Below are 20,420 nucleotides of genomic sequence, written 5' to 3' on the forward strand. Positions count from 1 at the left end.
ACAAAAAAAAAAAAAAAAAAAAAGAAAAAAAAAAAAAAAGAATTAGGCAGAAGAGAAGTCAGGGTCATAGAAAGTGGTCCCCATCCATATCCAGAGGTGGGTTGAGACGGTTTAATAAATAGTAGATATAGATTTCTGTTTCAAGTTATGAGTAGTAAAATATTACTTCCCTATAATTTTATTATTTTACTCTTAATTTTAATAACATCTACCTTTTAAAATAAAATCTACTTATGATTGTAGCTGTGAGGAACCAAGTTGTCCAAGTGTCCAAGGGGATTATCTGCCTCATTCATTGAGCAAGTTAAAATCCCTCAAAGTTTTACTACAATAACTCAAGAATCGTAATAGCAGCACATGCCAATCATTCTAGAAGGATTAAAGTTTGTAAAGAAGTCTAAATATTTCTGTGACTCTATTAATTTACTTATTCGGGAAATATTTATTGAGTATCTTTCGTGTACAAAACCACTGGCTGTGACGTATGAGCACCAGCATAAGGCTTTCATGTTTCCTTGGAGTCAGGTATCCAGGTGTGATAACTCAGGCAAATAATTTTTCCCCCAAATATAAAAATACTTGAGAAGTAGCTAAGAGCAAGCAAAGTTTGCATTCACTAGGGATCATCTTTGACCATTGTGTACAGGGATTGGATAAGAGCTCATATTAAGTAGATGTGCTAATTTAGATTTGGGACTATATAGCACAACGTGAAATGGAGACACACACACACGCGCGCACACACACACACACACACACACACACACACACACACACACAGGAATATTACTCAGCCATAAAAAAGAATGAACTAATGACATTTGAAGCAACATGGGTAGACCTAGAGGATATCATGCTAAGTGAAGTAAGTCAGACAGAGAAAGACAAATACTGCATGATTTAACTTCTATGTGGAATCTACAAAACAAAAAAACAAAACAAACACAACAAGACAGAAATAGATTTATAGATACAGAGAACAAACAGGTAGTTGCCAGAGAGGAGGGGTGTAGGGAGAGGAAAGAAATAGGTGTGGGAGATTAAGAGGTACAAACTTCCAGTTACAAAATAAATGAGTCAAGGGGATGAAATGTATAGTGTCAGGAATATAGTCAATAACATGTAATATTTTATCAGGTGGCATATTTTAACTAGATTTATCATAGCAATTATTTTGAAATGTATAGAAATACAGAATTACTATATTGTGTACCAGGAACTAACACAGCGTTGTAGGTCAATTATACTTAAAAAACAAACAAACAAACCCACAGAAAAAAAGATCAGATTTGTGGTTACCAGAGATGGGGGTGGGGGAGGGGAAATGGATAGTCATTCAAAAGGTACAAACTTCCAGTTATAAGATAAATAAGTACTAGGGATGCAATGTACGACATGATAAATATAATTACCACTGCTGTAGGTTACATATGCAAGGTGTTAAGAGAGGAAATCCTAAGTTCTTATCACAAGAGGAAAGATATTTTCTATTTCTTTAATTTCGTATCTTTACATGATGGATGTCTGCTAAACTTATTGGATAATCATTTCATGACGTATGTAAGTCAGATCATCATGCTGTATACCTGAAACTTATGCAGTGCTATATGTCAATTACCTCTCAATAAAAATGTAAGAAAAAATCAATCAGTTAATTAAAAATCTCCAACTCTGTCAGCTAACTGACCAAGGAGGATTTATAATAAAGAACCTTAAGAATGTGTCTTACTTGTCCTGAGTAGCATTTTGAGGGCTGGAAGGAATTACATATCTGAAGGATATATCCAGAGCCTCAGGAATTACATCGCTTACCACAAATGGGCCTCACAAAAACAATGATGGTAGATGACTTGTAGCACAGTATTTTGTGATTTGTACTGAACAATCTATTTGAACAAGAATAAAATTCAGGCAGAATTAGACTTGCTGAAATTCTCTAATAATCATTAGAAACCCTGCTACCATTTTTGGTATGATGTATTCCAGACACTGAGCAAATCTCTACAAACCAAATGAAACTGATGTTAACATCACCATTTTACCGATAAAGAAACTGAAAATCAATCAATGAAGTAAATAATTTGTAGAGGTCACACAGCCAAAAAACAGAAGAGGTAGGACACAAATACAAGTCTGCCTAATTTCAAGTTCCATGCTTGTAAATGCTATGCAGACCCACCCTTAAAAAACTATTTATATTCTGCCAATTTCTGAAGAGGATTTGCAGGTAAAACCTAGGCTACTTGGGAAGCTGACATAATTTTAATTTACCTTCCTCAATGCTCCTTTGTGGAATCCAAATAAGGCTCTCCCTCTATACATAAAATTATTTATCCTAACATTTGTACAGTCTTACCTTGGTGTTGAGCTTTCTTGCCCAGAAGTTAAAGCAAGCAATTTAGCTATGACTGTGTTAGAGAAATGACAGAGAAGAAAACATGACTAACAAAAAGGTAATTTTTGTCTTGGCCTCCATTCATTTAACAAATATTTATTGAGTAGCTTCTTCCCATCAGGAGCTGTTCTTATGCACTGGGGATACGACTGTAGGCAAATAAAAGGATCTTTGCTTTCACAGAACATGTCCAGTGGGCAAGAAAGACATTTAACAAAAATAATATAATATGAATAAACAAACAAAGAAACAAAAACTAAAAAAGAGGCTCTGTGGAAAAAGAATAAGAATCTATAAGGGCCTATAATGAATGAAGGCTTTAAATTCAGGGAAGGCTTCCCTGAGGAAGGGACCCTTTAGCTGAGATCTAGGTATGATATAGTACTAACACTACATAAAGAGAATGAGGTTCGAGAGAGAGCATTCTATAAAGAGTGACTTGGTTCTTCCCTGGTGGTCCAGTGGTTGAGACTCCGTGCTCCTAATGCAGGGGGCTCGGGTTTGATCCCTGGTTGGGGAACTAGGATTCCGCATGTCGCATGGCGCAACCAATAAATAAATAATAAATAAATAAATAAACAAACCAGTGGCTATGTAAATCAATCACACTTCAAATAAAAATAAAAATAAGAGAGACTTACTTGTGCTAAGGCCCTGTAGTTGGAGGCAAGATGGCAGCATTGGGAACCTGAAAGAAGGCTCTGTAGACACAGGGAAGAGAACAAGAGCAAGAGTGTGAAGGGAGTTGTAAGAATCTGTGAAAGGTGGCATACAGGACCATAATGATCTTTTTCTTTATTCTAAAAACCATGTAAAGCTAATGGAAGATTTTAAGAAGAAAGAATGGGCTGACATAGAATAGATGTGGAAAGGCCACATGAGAAGCAATTATGATAGGTCAGACATGAGTGCACGGTAGCCTGGACAAGAGTGAGGCTGGTGGAAAGGGCGAGAACAGGAACATTTTGAGAGATATTCTGTATGATCAGATAGACAGGACTTGGTGATATGTTGGATGTAGACAGTGAAGGCAAAGTCAGCATCAAGAAAAACTCATGGGTTTCTGGCTTGTGTAAATGGTCTGATGAGATTATCATTCATCGAGATAAGAAATACTGAAAGAACATCATGTTTGGGGAAATGGCAAGATTCTAAGTTCAGGGCTGGACATGTTGAGTTTAAGGTACTTTTGAGGGTATCCAAGAGAAGTCAGTGGGCAGTTGGACATATGGGACTGGAATTAGAAGTGAGATCTTGAATGAAAATAGAAATTTCCAGTCATCTAGACATCCACGGTAATTGAACCAGAGTTCTATCTGAGATTCCTTAGGGAAGGACTAGAGCATGAGAACAAAATGGAGGGTGGAGAACAAGCCCAGGACAGTGCTTCGAGGGAGATGAGTATGTATAAAGAACACAGAAGTACTGGCCAGAAGATATAAGAGGGAAACAGAAGGATATAAGAGGATATCAAGAGAACTAGGGAAGAAATCATTTTAAAAGGAGGCTGTGGTCATCAGTCATTGAGTGTCAAGATTATCACTTGAATTCGGCTACATGGAAGACATCATGACCTTCACAAAAGGTATTCTGGTGGACTGATGAGAGCATAGCTAGATGGTAATGGTTTTGAGAGTAGTAAAGAATGGAGCAATGATTATAGACAGCTCTTCAAGAAATTTGGTTGTGAATGGGGAGAGGGGAAATAAGATAGAAGTTTCTAGGGATATGTGAAGTTTAAGAATTTATTTTACCTGGGAGAGACTTAAACAAGTATAACTGTGCATAGATACGATCCATACTCGTGGTGGAGGTGAAGACTGTGAGCCAGGTGCCAAAACTGTCAACAAATGAAGGAGACCCAGAAGCTTCCAGATGACAGGAACCAGGAGGGGGTGGGGTGATAGAGCTGAATGGCATCGGCTTTAAAGAAAACAACTTTTCTTATAAGCAAGTAAGGGAGTACTAAGTTAGAAGAAGCAAAGAGAACATCAATTCCATCTCTAAACACAAGGTATGGAATGTGAGTGGTAGAAGAATACAAGGCACCACTTTGAGATGGCCACAAGGAATATCCTTGGGGAAAAGGCTGGTTTCTATTAAGGCAAGACGTCTTGGGAAAACTATGAAGAGGCTATGACATAAGGGCATCTGTCTATTAGACTGTGAGAGCCTTGAGATCAAGGATTATCTCTGTATTGACAAAATAGTTTAGACCTATGCTTCTCAAACTTTCGTATACGTCACAATAACCTGGAGGAGTGGTTAAAACAGTTTTTTGTTTGTTTTTTTTGTCCCATCCTGAGAGCTTCTTATTTAGTAGACCTCAAATGAGCTCAAGGAAGGATGTGCATTTCTAATAAGTTCCCAGGTGATGCTGATGCTGCCAATATAAAAACCACACTTTAAAAACCACTGAGAGGGGCTTCCCTGGTGGCGCAGTGGTTGAGAGTCCGCCTGCCGATGCAGGGGACGCGGGTTCGAGCCCTGGTCTGGGAGGATCCCACAGGCCGCGGAGCAACTAGGCCCATGAACCACAACTACTGAGCCTGCGCGTCTGGGGCCTGTGCTCCGCAACAAGAGAGGCCGCGATAATGAGAGGCCCGCGCACCGCCATGAAGAGTGGCCCCCGGTCGCCACAACTAGGAAATCCCTCGCACAGAAACGCAGACGCAACACAGCAAAAATAAATTAATTAACTAATAAACTCCTACCCCCAACATCTTCTTTAAAAAAAAAAACAAAAAAACCACTGAGAGTTCCATTCTTAATTTTTTGAGGAATCTCCATTCATGATCAAGCTATTCTACTTCTGGGTATTTATCTGAAGAATATGACAGCACTAATTCTAAAAGATACATGCACCCCCCACAACTAGGAAATCCCTCGCACAGAAACGCAGACGCAACACAGCAAAAATAAATTAATTAACTAATAAACTCCTACCCCCAACATCTTCTTTAAAAAAAAAAACAAAACAAAAAAACCACTGAGAGTTCCATTCTTAATTTTTTGAGGAATCTCCATTCATGATCAAGCTATTCTACTTCTGGGTATTTATCTGAAGAATATGACAGCACTAATTCTAAAAGATACATGCACCCCAGTGTTCATACAGCATTATTTACAACACCCAAGATATGAAAGCGACCTAAGTGTCCATCAACAGATGACTGGGTAAAGAAGATGCGATACATATCTTCTTTAGTCCGACTGGGATGGATAGCTCTTCTAAGCAGAAACCCAGGAGTCCAAGTTACTTCTTCCTTGTAGTGATGCCATCTGGAACATGTGGCCTCCAAGGTCACATGGCAAAGGAGAGAGACCTGGAGAGTCATGTGATATGTTCTTAGGGGTCAAGTCTGGAAGTAGTTTATATCATCTCTGCAGAGATTTCATTGGCCAGAACTTAGTCACATGGTCCAAACATAATAGCGAGAGAGTCTGGGAAATGTAAAGGAGAACATGGATGTCTTGTGAGCATAAACAATCTCTCTCAGAGCATCTTCTGTCTCTAACTTCAGCAGAGAGAACAATGCTAGTCAAGATCCAGAGCTCAGTATATGTTGACTACTGGTTTAATAAATAGAATAGAATTGAATAATTACTGACTGAAACCTGGGTTTTAGTTTTGCTTTAGACACACAAAGCACCCCTTACAACTAACATTGTTATCCACGCATACCCTTCAACACACACACACAAATCATGCCTTTGCTGAGTTAAATTTTCTGTCCTTGCCAGGTTCAACTTTACATTGCTACACTTGGGACATTCACAGATTGAAGTGATACGAACACGTTGAGATGGAAAAGAAAATTACACTGATGAAAAATACCAACCCTGAGGCATGTTCACTCCCCTTTGCTGTGAATTTGGACACTTGAAGGAGAGTATTTAGTTCAACAAGCAGCCTCCTTTTTGAGAAGCTTACGCCTTTGGGATGCTTCACTTCCTGTATTACCTTCAAGGCCTTTATTATATCTGAGGACTGGTGATGGCCGAGTGACAGGAGAGCTGACAGTTCTATCAGCTCTAGAAGCAGGACAGGTCAATCAAGACTTTTCACATCTCTAGGTAATGAGCTGAGTTTCCGAAGGCAACCCAGATTTCAGCAGCATGAGCTGCAGAGTCTTGTTACAAGATGAAATGGGCTCTTGAAGGCTGCTTTTATACTCAAGGATCCTCGGTCACGACTTGAAATGGAGAGTGTTAGTCCTGTTTCAAACTTGCCCTGCCAGCCTTTGGGAGCACCTTGTGCAGAGGACAGAAATACAGACTGGGAGGGAGAGAGCAATTGTCTGGGTTCTGAGGTGTCAAGAGAGCACACTTCAACCTCAACCACTTGTGGTCTTTCAGGAAGGAAAAGATCTTGTGATGGGTACTGAAGATAAAAGAGGTTATGTTTTAATAATGTACATCTTATTTTGAATCACCGACTGAAGCACAGGTCTCACAATGCTAAAGAATTACTTTGTTCAACAAGCACATCTATTGGGGAGAAAATGAGAAAACTTTATGAAAAATAGTGAGACATTCCAGTGTGAAGTAAAAATGTTTTATTCGATGTCTCAGTACAATTTGTGTGATGGGGCAATTCTAGTTAAAAAGTAGTTAGATTGGCATTTTATCAGAAATATAATTTTCACAGCATATCATAGACGATGCATTAGAACATGTAGTATCTAGCTGCAGCTTTGAATCTTTGCACAGTACAAGTCTTATTTATCTTCAAGTTCTCATGATAGTGACCAAAGGAACAAAAAGTTCATTTCTTAATACTTGACCTTGGTGAGATGCCTTTCAAAGGGAAGCTGAGACAATTGTAGCGACTGTCACTGAGTTCCCTTTTCAGGCATAAAAATACAGTGAGGTTTGCACAAACATGATCGGCCTTCATATCCCTACACACCCCAGGAAATGACTGGCTGAATGAGACTGTATTTGTAAAATGCCAGTGTGGCTTAAGAGCTCCTTTGCTGGGAGAAGTTGTTATTTCATGAATGAATGTCTTACTTTTTGATACTCTGCTGTGGAGATCTGGGAACCAGCGTTGTCCAAAGATCTCACCAACACACACCACGCCACAGGTCATGCTTATTAAGGTGTTATTGTCCTTTAAAAACATGAAAATGGTATTGTTCTGGAATCAATTCTGCACTCAATAAATATTTATTGGCGCCTATTATGTCCAATGAAAATAATTCTACATAATTTTTAGTGAGTACATAGAAAAGTGAAAGCAAGAGGCTCAGAATCAGGGTTCACGTTTCAGTACACGGATAGAGAGAGCAGTTCTAAGAAAGAAAATATATCAAATTGCATTGGAAGGTTTGTTCAGGGACTGTCGTTGTAATGGAAAGCGTTTTTATGAATTTTTTAATTAGCAAGACTTGGGTTTCTCCATCTTCCTATCATTTTCTATTTGTGGGATCATGGGAAAATTACTTAAGGCTCAGTGAGCCTCAGTTTCCTCATCTGTAAAAGAGACATAATATTATGTAACTTGTAGAGTTGCCATGAGGATTAAATGAAAGATACATGAAAAAGCCAAGTATGTAGTAAATGCTCAATAAATAGGAGCCATAATTGAGCTATAGTTGTTATTATTCAGCCTTCTGTGAAGAGGTGACTGTATTAAATGTTCTTTATCAAAAAGAATATAATTTCTAAATAAGAAGTGCTATAGACTGAATGTCTGTGTCCCCCCATAATGCATATGTTAAAACCCATTCCTCAATGTGATGCTAGTATTTGCAGGATGGGCCTTAGAGAGGTGATTAGGTCATGAGAGTGAAGCCCTTGCGAATGGGGTTAGTGCCCTTATAAATAAATGAGACTCCAGAGAATTCCCTCACCCTTTCTACTATCTGAGGACACAGTGAGAAGATGGCCACCTATAAACCAGGAAGCGTGCCCTTACCAGACACCAAATCTGCCAATGCCTTGATCTTGGACTTCCCAGCCTCCAGAACTGTGAGCAATAAATATCTGTTGTTTATGAGCCACTCTATGGGATTCTGTTATAGCAGCCCAAATAGATGATGACAAAAAAGCTTTCTTTGTAAAAATTTTAAAAGGATCTAAATGCATGATAATATATTTGTATAACTGTTAACATCAAATATACATTAGCTTGTAAAGGCTTATTAGCCTAAAGAGCTGGTTTATATTTCAAAAGAAATGAGGATGAAAAATACGAGGAAATGAATTCTGACTTGCTATTTGATTATACTTTCTATTGTGTATTTGGATTTTTAAATTTCCATTGACCTTTAAATTAAACTGTTTATGTGTCATAGAGTATATTTTGAACATTCTTTTAGACAAGTCCCTAGGCAATTTAAAAGAACCAGGCTAAGGCTGGATATGAACTACAGTATACACACTGAAATTTATCAAACACCATATGAGAGAAATATGATTCCTGAGTCACAAAGCCAAAGAATTGCAAAAGTAGAAAGTTATTTTAAAATTTGCTCATTTTTTAATTAGCTCCTATAACATCATTCATCATAAAGTGTGAGAGACCTGTTCACAAATATCAGAATTTGAAGGTCACATTTATAGATAATATACCTGCTAGGCTTTCTCTATCTGGCCAATTGTCCAGAAGTAGGTTGTTTTTTTTCGCATGGACCAGACATACACTTTTAGAGTTCTCAAAAAATTTCATTTCTAGAAGGGTATGGTCACAGTTCCTGAAAGAAGAACTTTTTTGTTTAGAAGGCTATCATCTTTTTAATGGAATAAAAAAGGTTTATATACCTCAATATTTGCCCTCAGTATTTGCTTTCCTTTGTAACAAAATTATTTATTGATTACAATAAACCTAAATCATCAGGGAAAAAAGATACATTATATTCAATACGGATTTTAATACATCTTATATTTTATAAAATGTTCTTTTGCAAATTATTTATGACATTTCTTGGAGTAAGCATCATTTATTTGCAAGTTTAAGGAACAAGAATTTTTAGAAAAAATTTAGAAAAAATTTTAGAAAATCATGATCTATCTAATATTAACATATAATTTTTATGGCCACATAATTTATTCTGAAAGAAGAACTTTAAAAGACACATATTGTAAAGAAATTAATATGTCTTTTACCAATATGAAGGTCTGGATTTCATCTTCCACACTGTTCGACAGAGTTAAATGTCAGAAATCAGGAACAAAGCTTAAATGTTCCATGCCATCTCTGACAAGGGTGTAAATTTAAAGGCTGTCAACACATTTAGTTTTAAAAACGAAAGTAGGCTTCCTGGCAGTCACATTTTTCCACCACTGATGACTGACTGTATCCAGAGAGGATGTGAACCAGCAAAGCAGAGCCAGGCAAGGAAGGAGAAGGACAAAAGGAAGTGAGAAGCATAATAAGGGAAAGAGAAAGGGAAAAAGAACAGTTTGAAAACCAAGAATAGAAATAATCACGTTATTTTTCCAACTGGCTCAAATACAAAGAGAATTCAAGAAAATCAGAACTATTTTCTCAGTAAGATGTGATAAATAAACAAAAGGAGGCACCCCTTCAGGTCAAGTGTTTTTAACTTAGATGTGATTGCCCTCACATGGGAAGAGGCACCCAAGGCCAGTGTTTTAAAATCACATTCTAAATAGATTACGTTTCATATTTTAGTTTTAGGAGTGGCATACATTTGGTCTCTTATCAAATCCAAGCTGTGGACTCTAAAAGTAACAATGTGACATCTCTAATGAACTGATTTAAGGAATGAAAGCAGGATTTGGGAAACTAATTGGATTTCTTATCTAATTTGCCCTGTTAGAAATAAATGAGATTCATTTCTTCCCCAGAAGTAAATTTTAGAACTAGGACTCATCTATGCTAATTTATATACAGATATCTGGTTGTGTTCTGTCCTTTATACACATTACTACATCTGTATATTCCCTTATAAAAAAAATACTAAAATGAACAACCACACCGAAAAGATTAGTGGTCATCTGTTCAGATCACACATTTCTACACAAGCCAAGCATGAATAGGTAATTGTATTTATATTGTTATGATAGGATACTATTAAAACAGATGGATTTAGACATACTGTTGTCAAAAATATATCTAAATACAGCTCCTCACTGAAAGGAACCAGGGCTCCTTGGTAAAATGGTTAATTCCAAGGCTGGAACAGGCAAAACATGAGCCTAGAACATCTTGTGCCAGAAAATGCTCACAGAATGAATGAGATATTTTTAAAGGACAGAGAAATCATCTTGAAGGCGCTCCCACTGGCCAAACTGGAGACAATTAGATCATCAAAATACATAATAGTAGTAATAGATTATAACCCACTGAACTAAGAAAACCTGAGACAAGACAGTTATAAATAAACAAATAAACTGAAAGTCTGGTGAGGAACTGGCATTTACATAGTCTCATGGCACATCCCCACAAAATATTTGGTAATTACAGAAGGAAAAAGAATAAGCCTCTGGGAAACCCTGGCATTTAACTTGTGCTGTATTACTTTGGTCTATGAAGTCATCATTTGCTGGAGAGCTAAAGGTAACAAGGGTTTAATACCCATAGTTTGGGGTCACAAACATCACCTCAAAAGTATACATTCAAGCAGGGCTTTTCTCTTAACCTGCCAGTCAAAGAACACATGCTCATTTTTTGCCCTTCTTTATATCACAAGTTACGTTATCCACATTTTTGGAAATAATCATCCCCCAATCACAAATACCTGGAAGTCGTAAGATTTTCTGTCACTTAGAGACCCATGACCCCAGCTATGTCTCAGTCCTAGTGAACTTTAAAGCACCAGAAAGTTCATGTTTCTAACCCCCATCTGAGAACATGGCATTCAAAGGCCCTGTGTGGGTAAATCACATCATCACAAGCAGGGGGGAACATTGGTCTTAGCCACTTACTCCTATATTTGACTAGAAGAAAGATCCGATTCAGACGATTATCCTCCTGGGAAATGACTATCTTACTATACCAAATTATAATAAAATTCATTTCTAAAACTCAACAGTAAAACCTAGACAATGTCCTTTTACAATTTGTTTAGTGATTTTTTTTAAACAAAATTAATAAAAATAGGAAAAATAGGTAACCATGACTATATAACAAAGCAGTTAGAGTTCTTCCATGGGGAAGAATTTTGTTTTTCTTTCAGTGGACTAGATGTTAATTCCCAAGGGAATTATTTGGAAATTTAAAACAGGAGGTAACAGATTGTCCCCACTGGCTCAAAGAGGTTATTTGGCTAATATAATTGTGTTAATGACACTGGAATTTCACCCAGAAATAATAGGTCAGCTCTGCCAGGGATTGATAGGATTTTCTTTAATTCAAAAGGTCAGGCTAAGGTTTTTCTTAATTTCTGTAAAACAATATTTCTCAAACTGTACTCCTTGAAACAGGACCGTCCTGTAAGCTATTAATAAGAACTATGTGAGAGAGGGATGTTAATGAGTATTCTATGAGAAATTTTCAAATAAATTTGTGAAATGCTGAATACCATATCATCTCCTTGTTCCAAATGACATTAGCATATTAAGACCCTGAAAAGTCTTGCAGGAAAGGAACCTGCTTAACATCGTTTAACCAAGTGATTTACAAAATTATAGGGAGCACCGTATAACATCCCTGAGAACTGATAATTCTCTGGATGTACTAAAAGATTAAATCTGTATAAGTACCACAGAATGGTCAGCAGGGTAGAGCCAATCCTCAAAACTGTCTCAGGTCCCTAGGGAATTCAGACTCTGTGTGACCAAAGACATACTAGTTGGAAGAGACACAACTTGGGAGCAAGTGTAGCCCACATGATATCAGGCATGAAATGGTAAAACAGAAATGCTCCTAAACTATTCCTGCGGCACTGCAAGTAGGGAGTTGTTGGTGTCACATAGGAAGTGTCATAGGGCTACACAAGGGGTGGATCCATTTCCAACTTCCACTGCAATTTGCAAGTGGTTCCAACCAAGAGAGATTCACACCCTCTGTTACCACCCCTAACCCCCAGCCTCAACACCGTAGTATGTAGAATGCTAATCCAACAGGAAGAGCATATTGGAAAGCATGAGGATTAGAGATACAGACAGCTACCACATACCTCACAAAGCCATTCCTGGGGTTACCAGGCAATCAATCATATGATATGTGATTAGCATTTGAGAGCCAGTGACCTCAACTGATTGCAATCTTCATCTCTGCTGGCTTCAGTTGTTCAGAACTGTCATGCTTCCTGTCCAGTATGCTACATGGGCTTCTGCTGTGCTAAGTACAGATCCTTACAGCTCTATCATCTCCTGGTGTCTTGAGAGTTCAGCAGACTCTTCTGAAGTGAGAACACAAATGTTTCCTCCAAGGAGCACTCTTACTGGCTGGAGAGGGACAGATTCAAGTGTGTGTAACAGCCTCTGTGTTATATGTGCACTCACAACTTCCTCAGACCCTGAGCATATCCAACATGTTTCACAAAACCTGAATTCCATTGTCTTTCCCACCCATTATCTACAAGACATGTCTGTAAATCTCTGAACTTCCCTGGAAGTCACAGCTCAAGACAGGTTGTTAATACTGTGGTTTTTCCAGATTCTTTGGTCCCTATGTACGTCACTGGGTGCAAACAATTACTTGAGGGAATTACACATTTCACACATTACATTCAGTCCAGTCTCAGTTCCAGACCACTTATGACTCTTTATATGTATGTGATTTTCATTTCTGTGTATCGGTTTAGTTATTCTTAACAAAATTGTTATATGGAGATGCCAGGATAGGCTGACTACCTCCTGGGCCAACAGAGTCAAGAGTCTGAGTCACTTGGTAGAATGCTCTCTGGGCATGATGAACATCACACCACACAACCACAAGTTTACTGTTTTTTTTCCCCCCTGGGGCATTCACACCGACACAGAAGTACTCTTTATTTTTTTAAGATTTTTTTTTTTTTGATGTGGACCATTTTTTAAGTCTTTATTGAATTTGTTAAAACATTGCTTCTGTTTTGGTTTTTTGGCTGCGAGGCATGTGGGATCCCAGCTCTCCGGCCAGGGATCAAACCCGCACCACCTGCATTGGAAGGCGAAGTCTTAAGCACTGGACCGCCAGGAAAGTCCCCACACAGAAGTACTTTTAACTTTCAGGTCAAAAGACAATATCTGTGAAGCCGATTGGCCCCCATAAGCTTTAGCACATTCGCATTTCAATTTTGCTACTCCCTTTCTCCTGTTTGCACAGGGAGTCCACCTTAACAAATCACCTTTTCCCACACAACACTAATTTTTTTCCTACCCTCTTGCAACCTGAAGATTTTCTCTCCTGACCACCTGAGCCTGAACTTTGCATCCCAGATCCCAAGTTCTCATTCACATGTGAAGTTACTGTCTTTGTTTAGGGGCTTCCTCCCCTTATCTGAGGCAATGGTCAGAATCTCTCAAGGTTTCTGTTACTGAAAAGAACATCAGCCTTGCAGCTGAAAATTCTAACTGGAAGCAATAATGAATTTACAACACTTAGACCAAACTCTTGAAAAATAATTTAAATATAATTGATTGACTTTTAAAAAAACTTTGTAAATCATTACTAGATGATATCTTAATATTTTGGCTATAATATGTTGTTCCTAAAATTTTTTTTCAAAATATTATTGTGACTAAATATAACAGGGATTAGTTAATGATTTTAATTATATTTTATTTGCACATTTAATAATAATTATTTACTGTTTTAAACATATATAATTTTATTTATAATATTCTAAAATTATCCATAATTATTTTATCTATTTTTTATACATATTCAAACTATATTTAGTGCTATACTCTTTTTTAAGACAAAGAGCTTCACAAAACATAAATCTTTCATGTAATTTTCCTCACATAGCAACCATATTAGCAACAACTATATATATATATTTATTTATTTATTTATTTATTTATTTATTTAAACTCTACATTTGTGTTTTCTTTCTTTTTTTTTTTAATTTTATTTATCTTTTTGGCTGTACGGGGTCTTCGTTGCTGCACGCGGGCTTTCTCTAGTTGTGTGGTTTTTCAAGAGAAAGTCAGAGAAATTTAAAACATGGGAAGAACTCAGTGTGCCATTGCTGGATAAAAGATGGAAATGGCCTCATGAGGAGGAATGCAAGCAGCATTTAGGAGCAGAGAGCAACCCCTTGCTGACAGCCAGCGAGGAAACAGGCAACCTCTGATGTACAGCCTCAAGGAACCAGATTCTGCCAACAATAAGAATGAGTTTGGAAGCAGATTATCTCCCAGAGCCTCCAGATAAGAGCCCAGCCCAGCCCAGCCAACACCCTGACTTCAGCCTTGTGAGATCTTATACCTAGGATGTAGCTGAACCCACCTAGACTTCTGATCCGTAGAACTGTGTGCTCACGAGTGTGTGCTGCTTTAAGCTTTGAAATTTGCAGTCATTTGTTATGCAGCAATAGAAAACTAAGACAAGGACTGATAAGATTCATTTACTGCAGCAGAGGAGGTCAGCACATTCCTCAAGAGTAGGGTGTAGGCAGTGTGCTAGGCAGTGCCGCGGATCTGTCTCTCGCTTCAACAGTGTTTGGGTGGGACAGACCCACAGGGACACCCCTGCTCCAGACTCTGATCACCCTCCAACCTTTTTCCAGTCGCAACCTTCAGAATCAGCCACTCAGCTACCCTTGGTCACCGGCACCAGCCAACACCACTTACTGAGCTTAACTGCTTACTACTGATCAACCACGAGCTTCCAGATTCGTCAGAATTATCCCACTGAGGTGGTGGCCGCTGTCAACCCCCTTGGCCGACACGCATCTGCGGGCCTCCTACACCTCCCTCTCTCTGAGCTTCTATTTCGACTGCGACAACGTGGCCCTGGAGGGCATGGGCCACTTTTTTTCTTTTTTTTTTTTTTGTGGTATGCGGACCTCCCTCTGCTGTAGCCTCTCCCGTCGCGGAGCACAGGTTCCGGACGCGCAGGCTCAGCGGCCACGGCTCACGGGCCCAGCCGCTCCGCGGCACGTGGGATCCTCCCAGACCGGGGCGCGAACCCGGTTCCCCTGCATCGGCGGGCGGACGCGCAACCTCTGCGCCACCAGGGAAGCCCCCATGGGCAACTTTTAACGTGAATTGGCCAAGGAGAAGTGCGAGGGAGCCAAGCATCTCTTGAAAACACAAAACAAGTGTGGCGGCCGCGCCCTCTTCCAGAACGTGCAGAAGCCATCTCCAGATGAGTGGGGTAAAACCCAGGATACTATGGAAGCTGCCGTGCTCGTGGAGGAGAGCCAGAACCAGGCCCTTGTGGACCTGCGTGCCCTGGGCTCTGCCTGCGCAGATCCCCGCCTCTGTGGCTTCCTGGGGAGCCTTGTCCTATATGATCAGGTGAAACTCATCAAGAAGAGGGGTGACCACCTGACCAACCTCCGCGGGCCGGCTGGTCCCCAGGCTGGGTTGGGTGGGTGTCTCTTCGAAAGGCTCACCTCAAGCAGGCCTAGGAGGCTCTGGAGCCCAGCGGCCTTTGAGGAGCCCCTTTGGCGTCGGGGTTTCTACCTGAAGCCCCTCCCTGTAGCCACTAGGCAGCTTTTTAACCGCCCTGGAGCTTTCTCCCAAGCCTTGGACCAAATGGAAACCATAAAGCTTTTTACAGCAAAAAAAAAAAAAAAAAAAAAAGAGTGGGGTATAGTAAGTAATGCATTATGCTTGGAATACATTGGAGACACTTGGAAAAGCAAGCATTGCTGGCCAGGCGATTTCTCAGCCATGTGAAATCCTTCCTTCATTTGGAAAGTCTTGGACTTGGAACTGTCACTGGTGTTCCTATAGTCTGGCACGTAAGTAATGCATTATGCTTGGAATACATTGGAGACACTTGGAAAAGCAAGCATTGCTGGCCAGGCGATTTCTCAGCCATGTGAAATCCTTCCTTCATTTGGAAAGTCTTGGACTTGGAACTGTCACTGGTGTTCCTATAGTCTGGCACCTCAAAAGCATGACCATTTAATTTTATTCTCCACAGATAATTTACAAACATTCAACAAGGGAAGGAAATGGAAGCAGGAAAAGTTTTATAACTGGCTTCTTTGGTCAGAGGAATTGTGCTTGCTTGCTACTTCATAATTTGCCCACTAGAGACTAAAGGAAAACTCATTTGGATGTGTACCAAATAAGAAGCAGAAGGTTGCAACTGGATATTATAATTGTCCAGTACTTATCTTATTAAAGAGGGATTCAATTTTTCTCAACAATCAAAAGTGGAAACAACACAAGTGTCCATCAACAGATGAATGGATAAACAAAATGTGCTGTATACATACAGTACAATATCATTCAGCTTTAAAAAGGAAATAAATTCTGATATGCTACAACACGGATGACATTATGCTCAAAGACATCATGCTAAGTGAAATAAGCCAGTCACAAGAGGTCAAATATTGTATGATCCCACCTATATAAGATATCTAGAGTAGTCAAATTCACAGAGACAGAAAGTAGAATGGTGCTGTCCAGGGGCTGAGAAGGGAGGAATGGGGAGTTGGTTGTTTAGTGAGTTCAGAGTTTCAGTTTTGGGAGATGAAGCTCTGGAGATGGTTGGTGATAATGGTTGTGCAACAATATGAATGTGCTTAATGCCAATGAATACACTTGAAAGTAATTAAAAGGTTAAATTTTGTTATGTATATTTTACTGCCATTTTTTTTTTAAAAAGGGATTACATCAGCTTCCCTTCTTCAGAAATCATCATTCAGTTGTGTTAAAGGAATTTCACTGTGGGTGACTTTCTATAATAAAACTCCTTCTATTCTCATCTACTTATTTGTGTGAAAAGTTTTCTCAGGATTTACATCTTATAAAACACAAAAGAGGAATACAATTACTGCTAAATCTTGTATCTTTCTAGCAACTCTTGGATACATAAATTCATTGAAACCAAGTAGTACTGTCCAATAAGTGATGCATTTGCAATAAAATTTTACTTTGTATGTTTAGTTATATTGGTCAAAATGTGGAATACATGTGTTGTTTTGACCAATTGTGCACTAATAATAAGTGTAATAGCAACTAAATTTTAAATTTTAATAAAATAGACATATCATAGGAAATAAAAATTAATATTAATCTATACCCATAATTATGGAAAGAGTTGTGATAAATCAGTTAAAAACCTTCCACCAGGAAGTATAGTTGTCCCTCAGTATCTGAGGGTGATTGGTTCCAGGTGCCTCCATGGATACCAAAATCCTCAGCTGCTCAACTCCCTTGGTAGTACAAAGAAAAGAGCTGGCCCTCCATATCCGTGGGTTTCCCAACCACGGACTAAAACCATTTTTGATCCATGGTTGGTTGAATCTGAGGATGCAGAAAACTGTAGATACAGAGGGACAACTATATATTATTATAACTTTTGAAGGAAGAGGGAAATGCACAGATACAGAGAACAGACTTGTCATTGCCAACGAGGAGGGGTGTGGGGGAGGGAAGGCTTGGGAGTCTGGGGTTAGCAGAGACAAACTATTACATACGGGATGGATAAACAACAAGGTCCTACTGTGTAGCACAGGGAACTATATTCAATATCCTGTGACAAGCCATATGGAAAAGAATATGAAAAATAATATATATATGTATAACTGAGTCACTTTACTGTACAGAAGAAATTAACACAACATTGCAAATTAACTGTACTTCAATAAAATTTTTAAAAATGTATCAGGAAGAGGGAAATGGAAATCTAGCCTAAATTGAAAACTGGAGCAATGCAGAATTTCTGCTTATTAATGACAATCTTGTTCTTGTATCTTTTAAATAGGTAGGTGATGGTATATCTCAAATGCTATCGTACTTTGATTCCATACTAGATACATTTAAAACTAATGTAAACAATTTTATTTTAAAATCAAACTGGAAGTTTGTACACTCTTTCTGATAACTGTACTTTCTTCTGAAAATTTATACTGTTTATTTCTATTCTTCTAGGGGTTTTCCTGGAAATTTTATGGTGAGTACCTAGCACAGTGCAGTCCATGGTTAACATATTGACCTTAACCCAGATGATACAAAGATTTAAAAACACTTTAATTTTAACCACCCCTCCCAATTTACATAATATTAGTCGTCAAGTATTTAAATTCTGCCCTTTGTTTAATTCTCACAAATTAGATACGATTTTATACAGATCATGTTTGTTTAGACTTATTTACAGGTTTATCAGTTTCTTTGTTCGCCACTCCTTGCATGCCTTTTAGAATAATCTTTCTTCTTCCTTAAATGCTTCCTTCAGAAGTTCTCAAGTATAGATCTGTTGATAAATTCTCTCCATTTTTGGTTATGAAATGTCTTTATTTTGCTTTTCTTCTTAAAAGGTAGTTTTGGTGGATACAGAGAGGTTTTTTATTTTATTTTTTCCCAGCACTTTGAAGATATTATTCCACTTTCTTCTGCTTCTATTGTTGCTATTGAAATCACTGTAGATGTCAAATGTCTAATTGTCTTTTCTCTCTAGGATTTATTTTTGGGTTTTGGTGTTCTAGTTTGATTATAATCTTTCTAGGTGTAAATTTCTTCTGATTTATTCTTGGTATGAATAAGTGAATTCATGTCATCCATCAATTCTTTATCTCTTCGAATATTGCTTCTTCTCCATTCTCTTTATATTCTCTCTCTGGGATTCAAATTCTAAATTTGTTCACCCAGTTTCTCAAACCTTTGGGTACATATGAACCACGTGGGGAGTTTATTGACCAATGCAGATTCAGATTCAAGAGGTCATCAGTGAGGCTGAGTCTGAATTTCTAACAATCTCCTAAGCGGGGCTCTTGCTTACTGTTCCATGTATTATACTTCAAGTAACATGATGTTAGACCTCCTCTTTCTATCCTCCACATCTCTTAACATTTCTTTCCTATTTTATACATCCTTATTTCTCTGTGTTGTATCCCAGTTAATTTCTTCAGGTCTGTCTCTCAGTTAAATTGTTTCTCTTATCTTATATCTAATTTGCTCTTTAACCAATCTGTTCATTTTTCAACGACTACATTTTTCATTTCTAAAAATTGTATTTCATACTGTTTTATATATGCCCAGACATTTTAAATAGTGCCTTGTAGTTTGCACATTTTGGTTATTCCATCTTCTATTTTTTCTTAATTTTATAAAATATCATTTGGTCTTCTACATCTTATAGACGTCTATTTTATGATTCCCATGTTCAGAGTCTTGAGGGTCTAATATGTCATAGGTTACCTGGCTAACTCTCACTCATGTAGTTTAGTTCCTTTGCATGTTTAGTAATCTTTGATGGTAGGCTTGTATTTGGTTGATCTTAATGAGTGGAAACATAAAAACCTAAAATGAAGATATTTAGCAAGGATTTGGTTTCCCTCAGCCTTGAGCTAGGATAGGCTACCAACCTGTGACCACTCAGGCCACCTTCAAGTTTCCTAGGCTTATTCTGGACACTCAGATTTAGCAGCTTCCCACCCCTACCTTTTCACCAGGCCAAGGCACAGTTTCTTGGAAGCAGTGACAATTCGGTTCCTGACTTTGGAGAAATCCCTACTTTCCCCCTGTGTGTTTGTTGTTTCCTGACTCCTCACAGATTTTCTCTTTTTTTTTTCTTTTTTCTTTTTCTTAACCCTAGATCTTTTGAGATTACCCTGAATTCCTTCAAGTCCCAAAAATAGCAAAAATTATGTCTCATGAAGTATCTAGGCTTTTTTCCCAATGAGAAGACCCCCTCCACAATACACACAGATATAAATATTCAATATGTTATACTCCCAGAACTATAAGTTATGAAAAGAATTTCCACCCAAAACTCCCTCACAATTGGGTATGTGTGACCCACAACTCATAACATGGTTATTTCCCCAGGTCCTGAACATAATGTTTGAATACATTTCAGTAGCTGGAAAAATAATCACAGTAGATTTCCAACTCATAGAGTAAGAACTACAGAAAATAGGTCCACCTGGAGCCTGTCTATCTCTCTTTTTGTACAGAATAGTAAATCAAGAGCAATACTACACCCCTAGGAGCATAGAGATTA

At 38.3% G+C, this 20,420-nt stretch overlaps 1 protein-coding gene and 1 pseudogene across 2 annotated transcripts in view; one reads left to right on the forward strand and one right to left on the reverse strand.

Annotated features, from left to right (window-relative positions):
* The window catches only part of UBE3D (ubiquitin protein ligase E3D), a 579,677-nt gene that overhangs the window by 360,038 nt on the left and 199,219 nt on the right, over positions 1 to 20,420 (reverse strand). The gene's annotated exons all lie outside the window — the stretch shown is intronic.
* Positions 14,520 to 20,021, forward strand: LOC129392573 (ferritin light chain-like; annotated as a pseudogene).

This window comes from Physeter macrocephalus, chromosome 11, assembly GCF_002837175.3.
Source record: "Physeter macrocephalus isolate SW-GA chromosome 11, ASM283717v5, whole genome shotgun sequence".
In the NCBI taxonomy this organism is placed as follows: Eukaryota; Metazoa; Chordata; class Mammalia; order Artiodactyla; family Physeteridae; genus Physeter; species Physeter macrocephalus.